General features: G+C 38.6%; 1 protein-coding gene and 1 long non-coding RNA gene across 3 annotated transcripts in view; one reads left to right on the top strand and one right to left on the bottom strand.

Annotated features, from left to right (window-relative positions):
• The window catches only part of dnm3a (dynamin 3a), a 270,163-nt gene that overhangs the window by 82,724 nt on the left and 166,982 nt on the right, over nucleotides 1-20,457 (bottom strand). The window lies entirely within an intron of this gene.
• Nucleotides 13,356-18,104, top strand: LOC121289198. Of its 2 annotated transcripts, none has more exons than XR_005945502.1 (3): nucleotides 13,356-13,572; nucleotides 14,705-14,773; nucleotides 17,366-18,104. It is a non-coding gene; the product is annotated as an uncharacterized LOC121289198 (long non-coding RNA). The 2 variants fall into 2 exon arrangements; XR_005945503.1 differs by lacking the exon at nucleotides 17,366-18,104 and adding an exon at nucleotides 14,875-16,329.

Raw genomic sequence — 20,457 nt, 5'->3', positions numbered from 1 at the left:
GTGACAAAAGAAGAACTCACCATAGCAAGCAGCATCAGTGGAAAAAAGGTGTTACCACTTTAGGTTGATGCCCTTCCATCAGAATAAACTCAGGTTGGTGTATGAAATTCATATATGCTCATGCAGATGCCCATGTAATGAAAGTCTTTTTTGACATTGTTGGTAGAGAATCTCCTCTGATGTGTGAACTGAGCCATAATAGTCAACATTATATGAATGTGGGCTAGGCACGTAGAATGAAGTTCCCCTGTCCCAGTATATATGTGGTAAAATTAGGAAATTAATTATCCTTAATTGCTCCTCATTGGCATGAAGCTGACTGCAACAGAACACTGGCAAATCTATTGATCATCTAGATGTCCTCCTGCATACACATCTGCAAAGATCCATCATGGGCTAGAGCTTCTACTACGGCAGTGAACACATGAAACCTGTTCAGGCTGAAAAGCATACAAGGTTGGCAGCAACAAATCATCAATCCTATTGCATGATCCTTTGTGGCATCACCAGCCATCCCAGTGAAAAACAGAGCAGTCCTTTGTTATGCAGGTTAAAATTCCAAAAGACTAGGAATATCAAAAGAGTGATAATACCGATATGATGGGAGTGCTCGAGTGTAAGCTGTGAGTATAACGTGACCTTTTCCAAATATGGAGTCAGTCAGTAGACAACTTTTTTCTTTTATAAAATTATCAGATGAATTAAATGGAGGGCAAACCAAACAGTGTTTTCTGAAACATAAATCGCATGATGTATTTAGAAATAGGCGTTTTAATTCACCTTTCATATACTTTTAATAGAAATCCAAAATGTGGCATTATTTTTTCGGTTCACACGTTTCTGGCAAACTTGATTTTAAAATCCTGGATGAAGTATTGAGCAATCTACCAATGTGGATATCACTGGCTTATTGTATTGCCAGCAATTATAAAACTTTTAGCAGATTCCTAAGGCTTAGGCAAAGGCTAACAGACGTAATCATGCATAATTGGGGGAGACAGTGATGTAGTGGTAATGTCACTGGACTAGTCATCCAGAGGTCCAGGCTAATGCCCAGAGGACACGGGTTCAAATCCACCACGGCAGCTGTTGTAATTTAAATTCAATTAATAAAATCTGGAATATAAAGCTAGTCTTAGTAATGGTGACCACGAAACGATCATCAATTGTTATAAAAATCCATCTGGTTCACTAATGCCCTTTAGGGAAAGAAATCTGCTGTCCTTACCTGGTCTGGCCTACATGTGACACCAGATCCACACCAATGTGGTTGACTCTTAATTGCCCTCTGAAATAGCCTACCAGCCACGCAGTTGAAGGGCAGTTAGGAATGGGTAACAAATCTGGGCTTGCCAGTGATGCCCTCATCCCATGAAAGAATAAAGAAAAAAAAATCCAAACTGGCAGGGCTGACTTTGAAGGCAAAAAGCTTTAAAGGTTTTGAGCAGAGCCTGAGGAACACAAATGTGCATTTTTACACAGAAGTAATGAGCCTTGGATGTTCACTGATCTTGCTTATGGCTAAACAAGCTAGTTTATGATTTTGACATCAGCATTTGAATCATATTGCATTAAAAGAGCACTTCCACTTTCAAAGCAGAGACTGGCTTGTTTCTGCGCTCTGAGCTGATGTTGATTAGCTTGGTGTTCCTTCAAAGGAGTTTACAATGCTCCTTACTTATGATGTAATGATGACTGGCAGTTGTAATTTGCTGTACCATGAGAAAATGAGAAGCACCTGTTTGTAAAGGAACATGGGGAATTTCAGAAGCATAGTTTTTCTTCAATTTGACAGAGAGCAATGATTGGAAGGCTCTGGCTCTTATGCAATGCTCATACATAAAGGCCACTAAATTGAGTGTCGTGCACTACTGGTGCCTGCACATGGAAGCCTTGAAGGCCGAAATGGCATGAACCAAATAGATTCTCCTAGTGTGGCCCACGTTGCGTCTCATACTGAGAAGGGCACCAGTGAAGAGCACTAGTACACCGTAGGCATCAGGAGAGATCCTAGCCCAACAACAAATTAGCGGGAATGTTTTGAAGACTTGAACCACTCGGGTGCACTGCATGCCACTGCTGGACACTCACAGTTGCACATGTGTCCAGCAGCATGAGGGACCCCACACTAACGTCCTTTAAAGGGTCAGGTATCCAACTTACAGGTGAAGTACTTTTGACTCACTTTTGCTGTAGCAAAATTAGTGGAAAGGCAGTGACTTCTTTTTTGAAAGTCTGCTAGTGAGCTTTGTGTATCCATTCAGGGAGGCAGGAGGATTTGGTAACCCAAATCTGCAACAGGTTTGGGGCTGTGGTTGAAGTGCCTCTGGATTTGCAAAATGGCCAACAAATGGAGCAAGGGCTACAGAGAGTGGAAGCTCTGCAAAGAGAGAGGAGGGCTCTTCCCAGAAGTCCCTACACCATGGGCTTGTCAAGAGCACTTCTCATACCTGCACCTCACCAAGGAGCAGTGCCTGAGGTGCCTATGTTTCAGCAAGGAGGTGGTCACAGAACTATACCACCTCCTTCAACACATCAAGGTGAGGATGCCAGTGGCCATAAAGGTCACAGTGGCACCAACTTTTATGTTCTTTCCAGGTGGCAGCGGGTAACATATCCAATGTCTCACAGTTTAAGGTATCCAACATCTCACAGCTGTGAGGAGAGCGCAAAGAAGACTGCAAAGAGATATACACAGGTTAAGTGAGTGGGCAACAAGATGGCATACAATGTGGGGAAGCGTGAGGTCGTAAGGACAGAAAAGCAGCTTTTTAAAAAAAGATGTGAAACGTTTAGATGTTGATTTTCAGACAGGCTTGGGTGTACTCTACAAGAAGCACAGGAATTTAATGTGCAAGTACGGCAAGCAATTAGGAAGGTGAATGGCATGTTGGCCTTTATTGCAAGGAGATTGGGGTATAAGAATGAAGAAGTTTTGCTACAGCTGTATAGGTCTTTGGTGAGACCACACCTGGAGTACTATGTGCAGTTTTAATCTCTATATCTAAGGAAGGAGGCAGTTTAGCCAAGGTTCACTAGGTTAGTCTCTGGGGTGAGAGGCCGAGTAAATTGGGCCCATACTCTCATTGAAACATACAAGGTTTTGAAGGGGCTTGACAGGGTAGGAACCGAGAGGTTCTATCCCCTGGCTGGGGAATCTAGAACTTTGGGGCACAGCATCAGGATAAAGGGCTGATCATTTAGGACTGAGTGAGGAGAAATCTTTTTCACTCTAAAGGTTGTATATCTTTGGAATTCTCTACCCAAGAGTGTTGTTGTTGCTGCATCATTGAGGATAATCATGGCTGAGATCAATATATTTTTGATCTCTCAGAGAATCAAGTGATATGGAGAGTGGTCAGGAAAGTGGAGTTGAGGTAGAAGATCAACCATGACCATACTGATTGGTGCAGCAGGCTCAGCTGGCCAAATAGTTTGCTCCTGACCCTGATTCTTATGCTCTTATGTTCTTATCATTCTGAGGAATCTGCCGTTTCCACCATCTTCGGATCTCCATATAGAACAAGAGGATGGCTCCTCACAAACAAGGGTTAAACTCTGTACATAACACACATGTAACGAGAGCTATGGAGCCACCAGGAACATCGTGGAGCAGACATTCAACATGCTGAGGCAGTTTCCAATGCCTGCACTCTTTGGAGGGTGCCCTCCGGTACACACCAGAACAGATGTCCAAGTTCGTGGCAGCCTACGGCACCTTCTATAATATTGTCATTATGAGGGCCTAGCCATTGACAGTAAACATCTGCAGGCCACCTTAGGAACAACAGGAAAGAGGAGGGCAGGGAGAGGAGGAGGAAAAAGGGGGTAGGATACGTTCCTGGGCCTTTTACCTCCAAACAAGCTGTCTGAGAGCACCTGCTCAGACTTCCTCACAGAATCTTTACAGTTGTAGAAGGAGGCCATTTGGCCCATTGAGTCTGCACTGGCTCTCTGAAAGAGCATTCTATCTAGTCCCACTCCCCTGCCTTATTCTTGTAACCTTGCACATTTTTTCTTTTCAGACAGCAGTCTAATTCCCTTTTGAATACCTCGATTGAATCTGCCTCCATCACCCTCTCAGAAAGTTTACTCCAGACTCCAGCCACCCTCTGGGTGAAAATTGTTTTCCTTACATCACTTTTACTCCTTGTGCCAATTATTTTGAACCTGTGCTCTCTAGTTCTTAATGCTCTTATGAGTGGGAACAGCTTCTCACTATTTACCCTGCCCATATCCCTCAGGAGCTTGAATACCTCTATCTGAATCCTCTCTGCCTTCTTTTCTCTGAGGAAAACAGTCCCAACCTCTCCAACCTATCCTCATAACTACAGTTCTTCATCCCTGGAATCATTCTTGTGAATCTCCTCCATACTCTCTCCAATGCCTTCACATCCTTCCTCAAGTAGGGCGCCTAGAGCTGAACGCAGATGAGGCCTACTTCCTATAGGACTATTTCCTTTCCACTATAGATTCACCACTACCACCATGCCATCCATCTATGAAGCCCCATCAGAGTCACATCAAATGTCAGGACTCCTTCTTCACTGCTGTGGGGATGCGCTCATTCTTCCTCCTGGGGCTGCTGTGGCTGGGCAGGTGGCAATTCTTAGATATCTGAAAGTAAATCAGAATGGGGAGGGTTGGGTGAGGAGGCAGGGAGGGAGTGGAAATCAAAAAGCCCATGGTTACATCACACATAGTTTGAATATCAAGCCATATAGGATGAAGGTAAGGTAGGAGTTGAGAAGGGACATAAGACAGTAACATACCATCAACCTGCATGTTCTCAGCAATGCAAAACGCTACAGTCTCTGTCACAGCTGTCCCATGATGCAGAAGAATACCATCTCCTCCTTTGGGCTCAGGGATAAATCTGTGTCTATCCTTTGCTGATTCTGGTCTGCTTCCTTCCATTGTGTACAACCATATCCTGCAAAAGAGAGCGATGAGTGCCAGTGGTTGTGTTGTACTGTCTGCTGTGACTGGAAAGTTGAGATGTGAGGAGCCGATGAGTGGAGGTTATGAAACTGGCTTTAATAGCAGGTATGTGAGGCTGAGGCGGAGTATCTGAATTTTAGGCATAGCTCCTGAGTTCTCAGCACTGCTGCTGGGTGAGTGACGGAGATGTTGTGCATTGAGCAGTGTGCGAGGTTGGTGGTCTGGTGGGTAGGAGATGTAGTCTACATGTGTGGGATTATTAAACTTCCTCCAGCACTGCTGCCAGTTCCTTGGGAACAGATTCCTTGTATTGATATCCCTGGCCATCTGTTCCCATTCCCTTTGGAGGGCATTCCTTGATGGGGCAGCTGCCTCAACCCTGACAAATCACAACCTCTCTCCTGTCAACCTCCATGAATAAGATCTCCAGCGCTACATCAGGGAAAAACCTCTCTGCCCTGGTGTTCCTTCTGCCTTGACTCCAATAGCAGAACTGGCAGTCAGCAGCAACCTTCTTTCAGCCAGGGCAGTGTCCCTTCCAGAAGGACTCAATGCCTTTGAGATCTGATGGGCTAGCTGGAACACATGCTAGCCTCACATAAAAGTTAGGCCGCTGCTGAGTGTGCAGCCAGCCAACGGCGACCTCTATACCTGAGAATGGGTGCGAACAAAGTTTTAGCCAATATGTTGCTCTATATAGAAGGATCTGAAATGAGTGTAATCGCACATAGTTTATTATTTGCAAGTTGATTGTTCAATTTTGCTGTGAGATATATGTTAAATAGGAACACTATCATCTATTTCTTTTTAAATCTACACCATGGGCAAAATTTTTACCTTGGTGGGTGGGCGCGTGCCCGACCTGCTCGAGTGTAAAATGACGTGCGTTGATGTTGGGCGAGCTGTCCTGATGTCAACGCAGGGCCACACGATAATTTGGTCGGTGGGTGCACTTCGGAGACAGCAGCATGCCCACCGGCAATTAAAAGGCCTATTAAGGCCATTAACAAAAAAAAAATTTTTTCGCTGCCCGTCCAACCTTACGGTTGGCAGGCAGTCAAAAAGGCCAAGCAGCCTTTGCACTTTTTAGGAAACCTCATCTACAGGCAGGATGAGATTTCCTAAAGCAAATAAAAATAAAATAAAATATTTAAAATTTAATTAATAACATGTCCCTGTTCATGTGACAGAGTGACATGAGGGGACATGTTTTAGAACATTTCCCACCCCCACCGAGCCTGCCCAACAAGGGCTAAATTCTGCCCCATATTTGAAAACAGCAAATGCAGTTTATTGCTTATAATTGAGCAATGCACTTAATATGGGCCCCCAAAGACAGCTGACAATCTAAGTGTGCATTCAAGAGGGCAATAGACGGTTATCTGAATAGAAACAATGTGCAAGGGTACAGGAGAAATATCAGGAGAATGGCACTAAATCATAACGCTCATTTGGAGAGCTGGTGCAGACATGATAGGAAGAATGGCCTCCTTCTGCGCCATAACAACTCTGTGATTATAAAGTGTATCTTCAAAAATAACTGATATAAATATAATGCTAAAATTGGACTACAACTGTGTAAATTTCTTGTAAACCTCCACCTCATCTCCTTTACTATTAATATCTTCCAACTTTTTCCAATCCCACTAATATTGTTTGCTCCTCTCCCAGTGCCCTTACGAATTCACTCAAACTTCCAGCTGCCTAGAGCTGCTCTCCGCCTGTCCCAGCATCTCTGCCCTGTTGGCCTGCTCAACTGTATCCTTAATTCTACTTTTGATACCCTTGCTCCAACTAAATCATTCACCATCACTGATTCATTTATGTACACCAGGTACGGTCCTCATCTTTGTCCCCTTAAATCTGATGACTGAAAACTTAAGTGAGCCTGATGCACAAGAGCTTTTTTTGCTTAGACACAATCCTTTCCCCTTTCAAAATCGCCCCAGACTCAAGGATTCATCCATAATTCCCCCCCCTCCCCACCCCCTTCAGATAACCCCTATTTCTAACATTGCTTTCCTCTGTAAGGTTTGTGAAGATGTGGACACCTTCTAGCTCAGACCTATCCCATCCAACATTCTCAAACAAATCTTTTCAGTCTGGCTTCCATATTGCACACAGCAGCAAGACTGTCTGGGCCAATCACAAATGGAGGACGGTGTCATTGGCTTATGTATCCAGCACATCTCTACGCCTCCAACAACTGCTTCTCTCCCTGTCCCTACACAATCACCTTTGGAGATCCACAATGGGATATTCATGGTCTCCTGCGCATCCTCATCTACAAACTACCCTTTGGATACATCATTCATAGGCATGGAATCAGCTTCCTTATCTATGGTACCCAGCTGTATCGCCACACTTCCCATGATCTACGGTTACCTGACTGACATTAGATGAATGAAAATTTTCACCAAATGAAGACAGGAGACTCAAGCCATTGTTTTCGTCCACACTATGTTTCCCCTTTCCAGGAAAGTGCTCAAGCTAAATCAGACCACATAAACCCTTGGCATCCTGCTTGATACATATTTTGAATTTCACATTCCAGCCTCCACCAAGAATGCTTGTTTCCATCTCTGTAACATCACTTGACTTATCACTAAAATTTGCCCCCCACTGTCACCAAAACTCTTCTGCGCTTTTCTTACCTCTGAACTTCAGTTCTCTAATCTCCTCCCTCTATCATTTCTAACTCATCAAAAATGTAGGAGCATGTGTTCTTCCTGCTCATCTATCACCCCCATGCTTAATGGCTCTCTGTCCTGCAATGCATTGAATTTAAAATCCTTGCTTTTTTTCAAACTCCTCCACAGTCTTACTTTTGCAACATCCTCCAACTCTTGAATACCCTTTGGTTCACTGAATATGACTTTATGGGCACCTGCTCTTTCCTTCACCCCAATATTAGTGGAACAATCATCACTTATTGTAACACCTCCATAAATGCCAACACCTTTCCTCTCTATCTTTTCCACCAACCATTTAGGCACCACTATTAAATAAAGACAGAATTACCTGGAAAAACTCAGCAGGTCTGGCAGCATCGGCGGAGAAGAAAAGAGTTGACGTTTCGAGTCCTCATGACCCTTCGACAGAACTGTCGAAGGGTCATGAGGACTCGAAACGTCAACTCTTTTCTTCTCCGCCGATGCTGCCAGACCTGCTGAGTTTTTCCAGGTAATTCTGTTTTTGTTTTGTATTTCCAGCATCCACAGTTTTTTGTTTTTGTTTTTACCACTATTAAATCTCCACTCCAGCTCAACACTTTTTGCTTTTTGTAAAGTGCCTTGACATGTTCTTCATTGGGGAATTACTATAGAAATGAATAGAAATGAACAGTTTTAACATTTGCATGGATTTGGGTGGCATGATGTTAAATTTTGTGGTAGAATCATAGGACAGTACTGGCACAGGAGGCCATTCAACCCATTGGGTCTACACTGACCATTTCATAGAGCAATCCAGTTAGTCCCAGTCCCTCATTCTTTCCCCATATCCCTGAAGCTTTTTCTTCCTTCAAGTATTTATCCAATTCCCTTTTGAAAGCTACGAATGAATCTTCATCTGCCCATATCAGGCAGTGCATTCCAAATTCTAACTATTTGTTGCATTAAAAAGTTTTTTAATTGCTGAAAAGAGAAGCTTTTAATCTTGCACTCATCAGGAGAAATGCAAGAAAGCCAAATTTCAAAATATCACAACAAGTTATATTATAGGAGAAAAAAGTGCTGATTGGCTTGCAAGTCGACTCTGATTAGTCGAGGTTATTGCTATGGAGAAAAGAAATGAGGATCTATAGGCTCCCATTCTTCTGGGTAATTCAAAAAAAGGCACAAGGTTCGAACATATTCTTTTTGTTTGCCGAGAACAGGTCTCTGCGTATGAATGTATGTTGCTCCTAGCAAGCATAAATGAACCACATTATGAGCCTAATTACCCATCTTAAATGGGTTGTTAGTTTGGCTATATGCGTACTCAGGATTGTTCAGAAAGTGCTGCCCAATTAAGGAATCACATCTCACAGTAGACAATTTGTTTTAGGTTTTGCAAGCATGGGCTGGTTGAATGGGGACTTTTTTCTGTCTTTTATGAACAGACAGAGCAACATGCTGGTGGATTTGACCAGTCAATCATTGGGATGTACAGCCTACATATCTGGCATTGCAGTGGCATTGAAATTCATACACAACATTGCTCAATTATGGGGTAGGCAGAACATCTTTTTGGACTGACGGCAACATTGTATTAGTGAAAATATCATTCACATTTTTTCTCACATCACCTCTGGTTCTTTTGCCAGTCAAATTAAATCCATGTCCTCTGGTTATCAACCCTTTAGCCATTGGAATCAGTTTCCCTATTTCATATGATAAATTTATATGACAACTTTCTGTTTTCAGCAGAATAACTGATTTTGTTTGGTCTGAGGCAAGATTTTAGGAGTTGTCTGCTTCAATATAAAGTGAATGCTTCTTGAGTTCACTTTATTAAATACAATCAATTTGCTTTACTATTTACAATTGCAATTTATTTTGATACTTGTACAGATTAATCAAGTTCAATTCAGCCTTGAAGTGAATTTGATATAATTCATACTTCCATTTGACTTCACAGTCCAAGTTTATTTGATATGGAAAGAAAATAAAGAGCTAATTTTGAACATTAAACATTAGCTGAATTGGTCTATAGGATGTAATCTGAAAAACAGGCTCGAGGGGCCAACTCTTGCTCCTAATTCATGTGTTCATATGCAAGCTCGTAAATGTTAAAATTGTGAATAAGCTTAACTAGCCTCAAAAATAATGGGTTATAGCATTTACCAGTTTAAAAAAAAGGGGCTTTAAAAATAACCTAGTGCGTTAGTAACAGCTACAAAATCCCAAAATGGATTTTAGGCAATCAACCAAAATAAACAAAAGATGGACTAGCATGTTACAACTGAATGATTGTGCTTGATATTTTAAGGTCAAATCACTCCAGCTCCCAGTCAAATCATCTTATATCACAAAAATAAAAAACATCTGATGAAAAGTAAGACATTATTAGCAATTTACATTTACGAGATGAATTAAAAGCATCATATATTACCTATAGAGAAAATTGTGGCCTCATTTACATTGCTATTATTATGTCACTTTGTTCATGACTATGCGCGTTCACTGATTAATAATAAGTGCAAATTTAAGATATAGGCTGGGAGTTTTGGCGAGGTAGCGTAATTCACTCAAAATCAGCTAAATCTTTTGCATCAGTTCAAAAAACTTCCTACTGGCAGGCCACCTCATCAAAACTGGTTAAGACTCCAGATCGAATTAACCAGCGTTGTGAGTTTTCACTAAGTCCACCCATTTGCAGGCCTTCGAGTAGGCTCTTAAAATTAAGCTTTCTTTTCCAGTGTAAGGGCACCAATCAATTCTGAAAACTAGCTCAAATTTGAGCAAAATTTGCACCCAATTTGTTGATTGCATCTGAATCATAAACTCTACCCCATGGTAAATTCACATCAAGGGATGTCATTTTTCAGTTAAAATCCATCCTTTACCTCTACTAAGACTCGAGGATCATCAACATTAATATGGTGAATGTAAGTCAGCATGGATCCATGATATAGGCAAATAAATTCAAACAATCCAAGAAGTTAAGAAGTTGACTAGAAAGTAGATTTTCTCCCAGTATCATTTGCTAATTAATAATAAACTCCTCAATAGTAAATGTAGTGCCTTACCAAATGATGCAGGTCAGAAAAGGTCTCAGGTTCAATTTCATGGCCGACCTTTCAAATCCATTAAACCTATCTTGACCAATTCCTGCCCATGCCCCAATATAATAAAAACCTATTAAAAGCAGTTTTTGGGAATGTTGCCATAAGGACCAAGGTAAAGGTATGTTTCAATACCATAATTGATTTCTTTACAAACATTTAAGAAATGCAGAATTTATCTCAGACTATGGTATATCCAACAGTACAATCATTTCCTATAGTTTGGGAAAACTAGATTCAGCAGTAAGTCAACATCAGCCCACTGTATTTTCCAGGAACTATGACCGATAAATTTAAAATGTTTTCTCTCTGCTGGCTGTAACAATGCCCCAAAAGATTTTAGTTTGGGAATGTAAACTGAATTTTTATTGAATATGAGCATTCACAAGGCACATAAAATTCAGCACAAACCAATTTGAACATGTTCGGCATCATTAAACTACCTTAGATTGGTCGATGTATACAGAAATGCAAATTTGGCAGATCTTTCATGCTGGCAAAACTGCTTTATGTCAATACAAACTGTATATTGCAACAAGCGTTTCAGAGGACTCATAAGGATGGTGGGCAAGGAAATGGAAGAATTACTTTGGTTCAGCAGAAAATACTCTTCCTAATTTGAGGATAAGGTACATTAATCTGTAAGAGGAGAGTGGGTTTTCTTTGCCTTATCTTTTTTCTAGCCATTCAATACCCGACCTGTTAACATTAATGTTTGATGCCAGCACTGAGTGCACATCAATGCCAACATTGGTAATTTAAAGTGGAAATATGTCCCATCTGCCACTTTCAAAAATACAAAAATTAAATCAAATTTCCTACCATATAAAAGTTAATATACTTATGATTGCCAACTAGGTGGTACAGAGTATCATACTCTCCTTTCACTTTAGAGACCTATATTTAAATCAAACTCAGAGTGAAGGATGAATGTCTCCTTTAAGTCTTTGTCATTAGGTACTCCAAGGAGATTAGGCACACTCAGTCCAGCACTGAATGAGCTACATAAGCTTATAGTACAAGACTACATAAATGTGCACCTTCACCAAGTCTGAGGGATAGATAGAATGGAAGAATGAAAAATTCTGTCCTTTTGGAAGAGAAGCAAAAAGAAATCATGAGATTAGACTGCTCTATATTCGCCTCCTTCAATTTGTATCATTAGTATAAATTCAGCAAAAAAACGGCATAGACATTTAATGTGCAAACTAAGTAACATCAACTAGTACCCATTAATGGTTTCTTGTAACTGTTACATCCAAATCATATCTTTAAACGATAATCAGAACAATATTAAAATAGAGCTTTTGTGCTAAAATGGTGAGGATTCAATAATTTATATTTCTTGGTTGCTCTTCTGAAAGAAGAGATGATGTATTAAATTCAAAACTAAAGCTCAGCGAGAATGTGTAATGTGTGACTTCATTTCATTTCAACATCTGTTACATGTAACTCATTTCTAGTTCTACGGACAAGAGCTAGTGAGTTGTTGAAAGCATTTTACTGTTGAACAAAATTTCAAACTGAACAAATTCACATATACTGGTTCTAAGATATGGTTCTCTGAATATATTGGCTTTTGATTTAAAGCAGTGTTTTCACTCTCCCTTCACAATAGTGTATTTTGTTACTGAAGCATATCAATAAAAATCCAGTGCTGACTTTGGCAGACAGAACTTACAGAGCAAGAATGTCTTACTTGAAGCAGCAGGGAAATATACACAGGCTTATTCCATAACTCCATATTCATTCTAGTCTAAACAGTGTTCAGTTGCATACTATCTTTAAGATGTTTCAAAGCTGTACTGTCTAAATGAATGTAACATAGCTTACTATCATGCTTTTGTACAAGATGCTTTTAAGCATACAAATTATTCAAATAATTTTTCAGAAGATAGTTGTACTTGAAAGATCTAGGTTCTTTAGAGATCAGCTAACAATTCAGCCAGCTTACCAGCCAAAATAGCTAACAGGAAATAGGAAGGCCACATGTGGAACTAATTACTCATGTGTAGGCCATGACAAAGAACATTTCTCCAGACTTTTCATGAGCTTCACTTTCAGGAAGTAGCTATAATTACTGTTCAAGTCTAGGGCATGATTCTTAGTACTGACAGTTCTAGCATTTGAGAGGAGCCTATACTCTTTTCTGTACTGAACAGGAACTAGGATAAAACTGTTACAAATTAAAAACAAATGCTCCCTTCACAATAAGTCTTAAGTATTTACTAACATAAACATGGATCAATTTTCTTGCCAGTTATATATATTTTAGTTAACTGTTCAAAACTATTGCACTAAAATGGTTCATCTTGATTTTACAGCTTTTCCATACAAGGGGCCCACTTCCTGCCTCGCTAAGAAAGCTGGCCGAAAGATGAAATGACTGTTTAGCATTACACTAAAACATCTGGTACCATTTTATATACAGACCCATGTCTGAGAGCAGGCAATTCTAGCGGTCTCTCCAGCGGCACAGTGCATACCCAATCTCCCTGGGGTGACATCATCCCATATATGGGTTGCTAGGCCCAACCCACCCTTTTTTTTCTTGTCCTAAATTCATTGCCAGATCCCTGTCTCCTGCAAATGTGCCACGTCAAGGCTGGAAATCACAGACCTTTTAGAGACTTCAGTGTACGCAGACAACAGTGGATGGTGAACTTGGTGTGCAGGTATAATTTCTTTGATGGCAGAAGACAAGAAAAAGTCAAAAGGTCCTGCTCCGTCGCCCCAGTGTTCAGACTACCTGTTCAGGACAATATTGTTGTACAGTAGTCTGCACATTGGTTAGACTGGGCATGGGAAAGCAGCAGCAGTTAAGTTTCCACACTTTTCAAGGAAGACAGATGAACAGTGCTACAGTAAGAGCAAGTATTTTTCTTTCCTTCACCTTTTGTTTTTGGAAAAAAAATCCAGCAGATGAGGAACTCTTCTAACAGGAGGCTCTCACCGCATAGCTTAGCAGCAGGAGACATGCCTAGGCCTAATGTTGGACAACACCTGGTCCATGACCTGCCGAACTTCACTGACCTGATCTTACCACCACAAATGGAGATATGCACCATATCAAAGGAAGAGAGTCAACACTAGGTACTCTACTGTAAATAACACAAAGGTCCTCTGTGAAATGAAAACAGCTTATTGTACTTCTTGTAAGCATTTATCTCACAACCATAAAGACAGCTTTGTCTGTACAATGATCAAATTTAATGTTTATTTTATAGTGGTATTACAGAAGCTAATAGTTAAAAAAGATTTTGCTTTAAGGCATTCAATAGCTAAATTTAATGTGACTAACAAATTTACTACAACTTTTCACACACTGATTTAGTTATGCAATTTGTGAACCAGTCCTCAATAGCTTAATGATTTTGTTTTCTTCGGAGGGGCTTCACAGGTTACAGAGGTGAGTACTAAAATTTTAGGATACTAGGCATTAGTTCAGAAATTCTTTGTGATATTTTAAACTGTCTGTAAACTTATGGATTCAAATTCTGAATGTTAATTTTCTTAATTTTTGCATGTTTCTCCAGAAATTACACTTTGTAAGATTCCAGCTGCACATACAAAACAAAATAATAAATCAAATTTAGTTAGTCACGAGGGAAAGTAAAAATAAAAGTGTCTGCACTGTGGCCTCTTAGTTGATAAAAACTTTTGCATACTGTGATTAAGTTAATAATGAAAGAAGACATTTCTACTTTGCTTTGTTAATTACAAATAGCTATGGTAAATAATGGTTCAGAAGGGAGGCGAGACTTGTTAACTTTTAAAAAATGAAATACAAAATAGTTCAAATCAAATATCATAGATTTGAAATGTACCCTATTAGAGACAAAATATATAAATTCCTGCACAGCAATATCATTTTAAAAGGAAATGCTTACAATTAGGCGATGACGTGGTACAGCATTAAAAAAAAATCTTTGTCTGAAGTAGTAACCCTTCTGTTTTTAGCAACTTCAGTTTAGATCAAATCCTATCTCATTGCAGAGATAAAACTTCTACAGCTGCTTGGCACATGTTTCGGAAAAAGGAGTGCTTAAGGAATTCAAAATACAAGTAAGGTCTTCTGGGCATCATTGTAGGAGTTACTGTACTCTGAAATCTTATTTTCTGTGAGGCTGAATAATGTATCACTAACTTCACATGTCTGTTCACAGATCTACTGCATCATTCCACTGACCAACTTGATTTCTTATTTGATGGGAAGAATCAATTTCCACATCTTTAGTGTGAAAGTTGTTCAATATTCTCATTGGAAAAGTTTTAAAAGCTGTACTTTATAGGCTTATGTAGTAATTTATGAACAGTGGATTAACTTCTTAAACACAAATCAAATTTATTCTGAAATTACCCTCTCCTGTTCATTCTAGTCACTGAACACTGTTTTTAGGAGGCACCCTGTGAAGAGGTAATCAATATGCTAAGCGATGGGAAATACACTGCGTCTGACTTTACATCAGGTCTTAGAATTGATAATGGCCATTATGATTCTTAACTAAGGACAAACACTTTGCTGAAAGCAGTAGCTACATACACATAATAGTATTCAGGCATTATAAAAGATTATTTCATTCAAGTAATTTTTTTGATAGGTAATTTTTTTTCTGATTTGAAACACATTTTTGCTGATTAAAAACAGATAGATTAATAAAGAGAAGTATGCTGGATTACTGCATTCAGAGAGGTACAATTTCCCATTCAGATCTTTATCAAAGTTGCACCAAATTACTGAAACAGTGAAAATTTCCCGTCAGTTGGCCACAGAATGAAAATGGCAATCACCATAGGTAAATTTGCAGCCTTAATGCCACTGCCTTCGTCGGTAGGGGGTGGTTGAATTTGCCGTGTAGGAGCAGAAAAAAATTGGGAAAATAAGGCTTTTTATTTAGTTAAATAGCTGCAACTTTAACACAATTCACAAGTCTTAGCTTCTTAGTACTTATTCTTAATCTTGTCGTTCTTGCTGGTCTACTAAATTGTTTATATTAGCTAGGCACCAGCAATGGACCACCCAAGTCTCAAATCTCCATGGAAAGTGACAAGAGGCAGAAAATTGTGCATTGATAATTTTTTCAACTCCTTCAGATCAAAGAAAAATGTTAGTAGGAGAAACTTCTGAAACAGGGCCAAACTCTTAATAATGGTCTTATTCAATTTTCATTTTTTTTTTACAAGTGCTGCATTATATTTTTTAAAAACCTCTTATAAACTTCAAAGCGCTAACATCTGATAGGGCTTGAATTACCTGGCAGTAACAATTAGTTCCACTTTTGCAATAAGAATTCATTTGCATTTTCAGTTGTTATACACTTGAGAAAGATGTGCACCCTCAGGGAAACTGCATACCCCTCTATTTATTTTTTTAAATTAATTAGCATACAAAGGTACACGTTTAAAATTACATTTGCTAATTGCTTTCAATAATGCAAAAGGAAGAGAAATGTGTTCAAAACATAAAGCGGCTGTTTTTTTAAATGAAGATTAAGCGGAAATGTAACTGTTTGAAAATAAACATGCAATTTCCACGAATAAACAACTGCACTGTATGTCAAAACTTTGTATAAAAACCAGGATATTGGCCAGTAGGCAAAGGTTTCATTACTAGATGGTATTCAGTTCAAAATAAACATTTAAAAATATCCATTTCCTGCACGTCTGCCAGTACATACAGTGTATAATGCATACCATTTTTGTAGTTTTAAAGGTTGTGGACTTGGGACACCAGTAATACTGAGTTTGTTTCCCTATTGTATGATCTTATCTATCCTGTGAAGCAGTAAAGTTGCCTGAAGCCAGTCCAATTTGTCAGAATAAACAAACTTGCATGATTCAGTACAATTTGTTGATCCTAAGAGGACAATCTTGGACAACTCCAATTGTAACCATTGTATAACAAGAATTACTCGTTAATATCAAAAGTTTAAATCACTTCAAACACTCAGTAATAAATTACCTGTATCTTTTTGTATATAGCCACAACTGTAATAACTTTACAGCAGTAATAGCATCTCACGAACAATAACATTTCCCAATGTTCAATTAATGGATCCAATATTATACCAAATCAGATTATGCTGATTTCACAACAGTCAAAATAAAACTTTCAAATGTTTTGTCACATTGTGCATTAATAATAATTGGCTCCATCAGAATGTCATCAATTTGACAGCCTGCCTGCCTAGCAATCAGTGCACTTCAACTTTTGGATGTGATGTGCTTTGAGTCGTTTCTGACACTAAATAAATGCAAATTTTTCTTTCAGTTGCCACACATTTCATAACAAAACTTATGTAACATTAGGTCAGCAATATTAAACATTGGCATTATTTGCCTTGTGTAAACAGATTGCTATACTGTAATAACATCAATCAATAGTAATAAAAGCAATAATATACAATAGAGCTACTGATTACTCAAGCTTTCACATATCGCTATAAACTAGTACAAAGCAATTTTTCTTACTGTATAATGCACAGTAATTATATTTATGACTGAGTTAAAGAAGTTAATAAGTATATATATATGTGTGTATATATATTTTATATATAAATATATATATATATATAATATATGGTATTCTCTCGCCAAACACAGGAATTGTCTTTTATTAGTTAAGTATCACAATTCATTACATTTTCCCCTTTTCAGATACGTGAAAGCATACCATTTTCATGCTTTTGAGCTAGTCTGCAACTGAAATATGTTTTATTTAAACATATTTCCAGCCAAGCAACCAGTTGCTTAGATCTACCATTCGACGAAGGGTGTGTGGGAGTTAGGTGGAAAAGTGGAAAGAAGGATGGAATACAAAAACACCAAAATGCATACATTTGGATATCAGAAATAACTTACTGTTGTAATAAGAAACAAAACTACTTATTAATCCTTAGTCTATATCTGGTACATCTAAGAATAAATGTGATTCCTTCTGTGTTCTATTGTATATTTATGATTGCTACATAAACAAAAAGCCTATTTCAATATGTATTGCTAAAAGAGTGCAGAATGAATTTTCTCCTGTCAATTGTTTTGGAAGCACTTATTGCTCAGAAGAACACAAATGCTAAAGAAACCTAGCAATGGCTGGTAGGAGTTGTCATGTGTCTGCCTGTCTACACTTGCTGTGCAGAAAATCCTCTCACCTGTACAGCAGGCACAGACAGGCAGTCACATGACAACCCAGCCTGACTGACAGCCATTCAACCGGAAATCAGAAGAACCATTCTCAGTACAAAAGGCTTCATGAGATTTATTAAAATACCATCTTCAGCAACGCAGTACAGCTGCTTTGTAAGTTCGCCTTTCTTTCTCATCAACTGTGATGACTACATGTTTTGATTATGTACATTTAGTTTTTTCACTAATGCAGATACGAAAAATAAAGAGTTTATGGGTAATCCAAATGTTAATTGGATTGGTTTGATTAGGACAAAGAACTGTCTAAGTTTTTAACAGAAGTAGACACCTTTGAAACTATCTGAAAGAACTACATTTTGACACTTTACCGGCAGTCACATAAGCGCAGCATGTCTAATTCTGCACAGTTTTCGCTGTTAAAATGTTCAGTCATAAAAAAATGCTTTTAATAATTAAATTTCCTGGCATTTATGTTTTAGCAGCTGCTTGCCATTGCTTGAAATTAAAAGGAACCTAATGAGGATAATTAAATACTTTTCAACGGTTTCAATTTTACAAGTATCAATGTGCAAAGTCTCTGTCATGTAGTTTGATACAATATATTACACATTTTAAAATGTTTCATCACCAACCAGCCTTCTTCCTTATAAAAAGATCAGAAATTTAATGGCTACTTGATAATACTGTACTGACCAGTTATTTTACTTTCAATTACCGAAATGTTTAATGTGTATTTTGAGATGGAAATCATTCACATAGAATGAATATATTGCTAGGATCAACAAATAACTAAACAGTGTTACCACTGCTCCATCTTATTAGATTCCTGAACTGTGAAACACTGACAGACCCATAGCTTAAATTAGAGGTAACACTTGTTCCACACAAATAACACACGGAATCACAGAACAATTGCAACTCAAAAGGAGGCCATTTAGCCAGTCGTGTCTGTGCTGGTTCTTTGAAGGAACAAACAAGAAGCTAACACAGTTAAATACAAATATCAATTTCGCAAGTTAAGAATACTTTTAGAAAAAACAGACAGTACAGTTCAACACTTACTTTATTACTGCAATAGTGTTGGCATTCCTTGTTGGAACCATTTATTATAGCGTTGAAGGTCTGCATTCTAAAATGTAAAAAGCCCTGTTGCCTTATTCAACAATATGGTAGTCCCATTAAACTTTGGGTCAATGATGCCTTCTGATTAAGGAAGCAAGCTGAAACTAAAATGAGCCCAGCCTATCTATAGAGACTTGGTCCTTAATCCAAATGTAGAAGTAGAATAGTAGTATGTGGATGTTACTCTCCTAAAATGCCTGGAGGGAAAAGTCCCTTACAGGTATCTTAATAACCAGATCATGGAGCAAATTCTACAGTTTTAGACTGAGTCAACAGAGCTGCTAGTATTTCTCTTCCTCAAGGTACTCTTCTATCTATTAGCATTCAGTAATACATAGTTCTGTTGAAGCTGCTCCCTTAACTAAAATGAACTTCAGCAGGGCCATTTTAATATAATAAAATATTCAGCATTAATACATTTTGTTGCAAGGGAACATGAAAATTATCCCAAATATATACCCACCAAACTCCAAAATTTGCTGGAGCACAGCATCTCACAGCATGGTCTATTAGTTAGCTGCTTATCCTTGCCCTTCAGCTCGAAAGAACTTTGCTCCACAAATTGCTGAAAGTGCACTGCGATCTGCTAACAGCACAGCAAGTGTAATGGGTCATAAGGGATATTGGTGAACAATGTGACCAACAGTCTATCTCCTTAACCAACGAGATTTAAGGATAGGGAAAATAACAAAGAAATGACAGAAACAGAAACAAGGTGAATTAAAGTCAAATTAGGTATAAAATGGCAGAGCGGCGCAAACTGTACAGCAACTTGTGGTGATTCGCAAGACACAGGGTGCTTCTTCCTTACCACAAGTTGCTGGACAATTTACATACTAATAACAGCACATGCATCATATTCGCTGTTACTTTCCCAGCAAATTCTGGGCCATAATTCTATACCATACCCATACCTACTGGGTTCACAAAAAATATATTAGACATTTTTTTTACTGACTACAGGCATAACTGATCAGTCAGGAACAGTTAACTAATTGGCAGACCTGTGTTACATCTAATATAATGTATGTGATATGTTATATTATTATGGCTCTCAAATCAGTACAGTAGATGTATTTTTGGATATCACATGCCTCTTAACTTAATAACACCTTAGGTGTGGGTAATTTCCAATAGCCTTTCCCAAAAGTGAAGAAATGTCGAAACGTCTGCATCACACCATCAATCATATGACCATTATATTAGTTGGTAAGGGGGGCGGGGGTGGTGGTGGAATGGTTTAGCCAATTTTAAATGTAATTTAGAACCTGTTGCCTGGAAGGAATTAACTCAAGTTTATTGTTCAAACTCTCACAGCAGTTAATTATCACATTCCTGGGCTGTGAAACTCTCCCCAACAGAGCGAACAAAAAGCTATTTATATTTTAAGTTTAAACTATAGTTAACTGTTTCCATGAGAAAATCTTACTGTCTTTCACAGCTATGCATCCACTTTTATAATTGGCAATTGCCAAAAAATA

This window comes from Carcharodon carcharias, chromosome 16 (genome assembly GCF_017639515.1).
Source record: "Carcharodon carcharias isolate sCarCar2 chromosome 16, sCarCar2.pri, whole genome shotgun sequence".
Taxonomy (NCBI): Eukaryota; Metazoa; Chordata; class Chondrichthyes; order Lamniformes; family Lamnidae; genus Carcharodon; species Carcharodon carcharias.
This window is presented reverse-complemented; position numbering and strand designations above follow the sequence as displayed.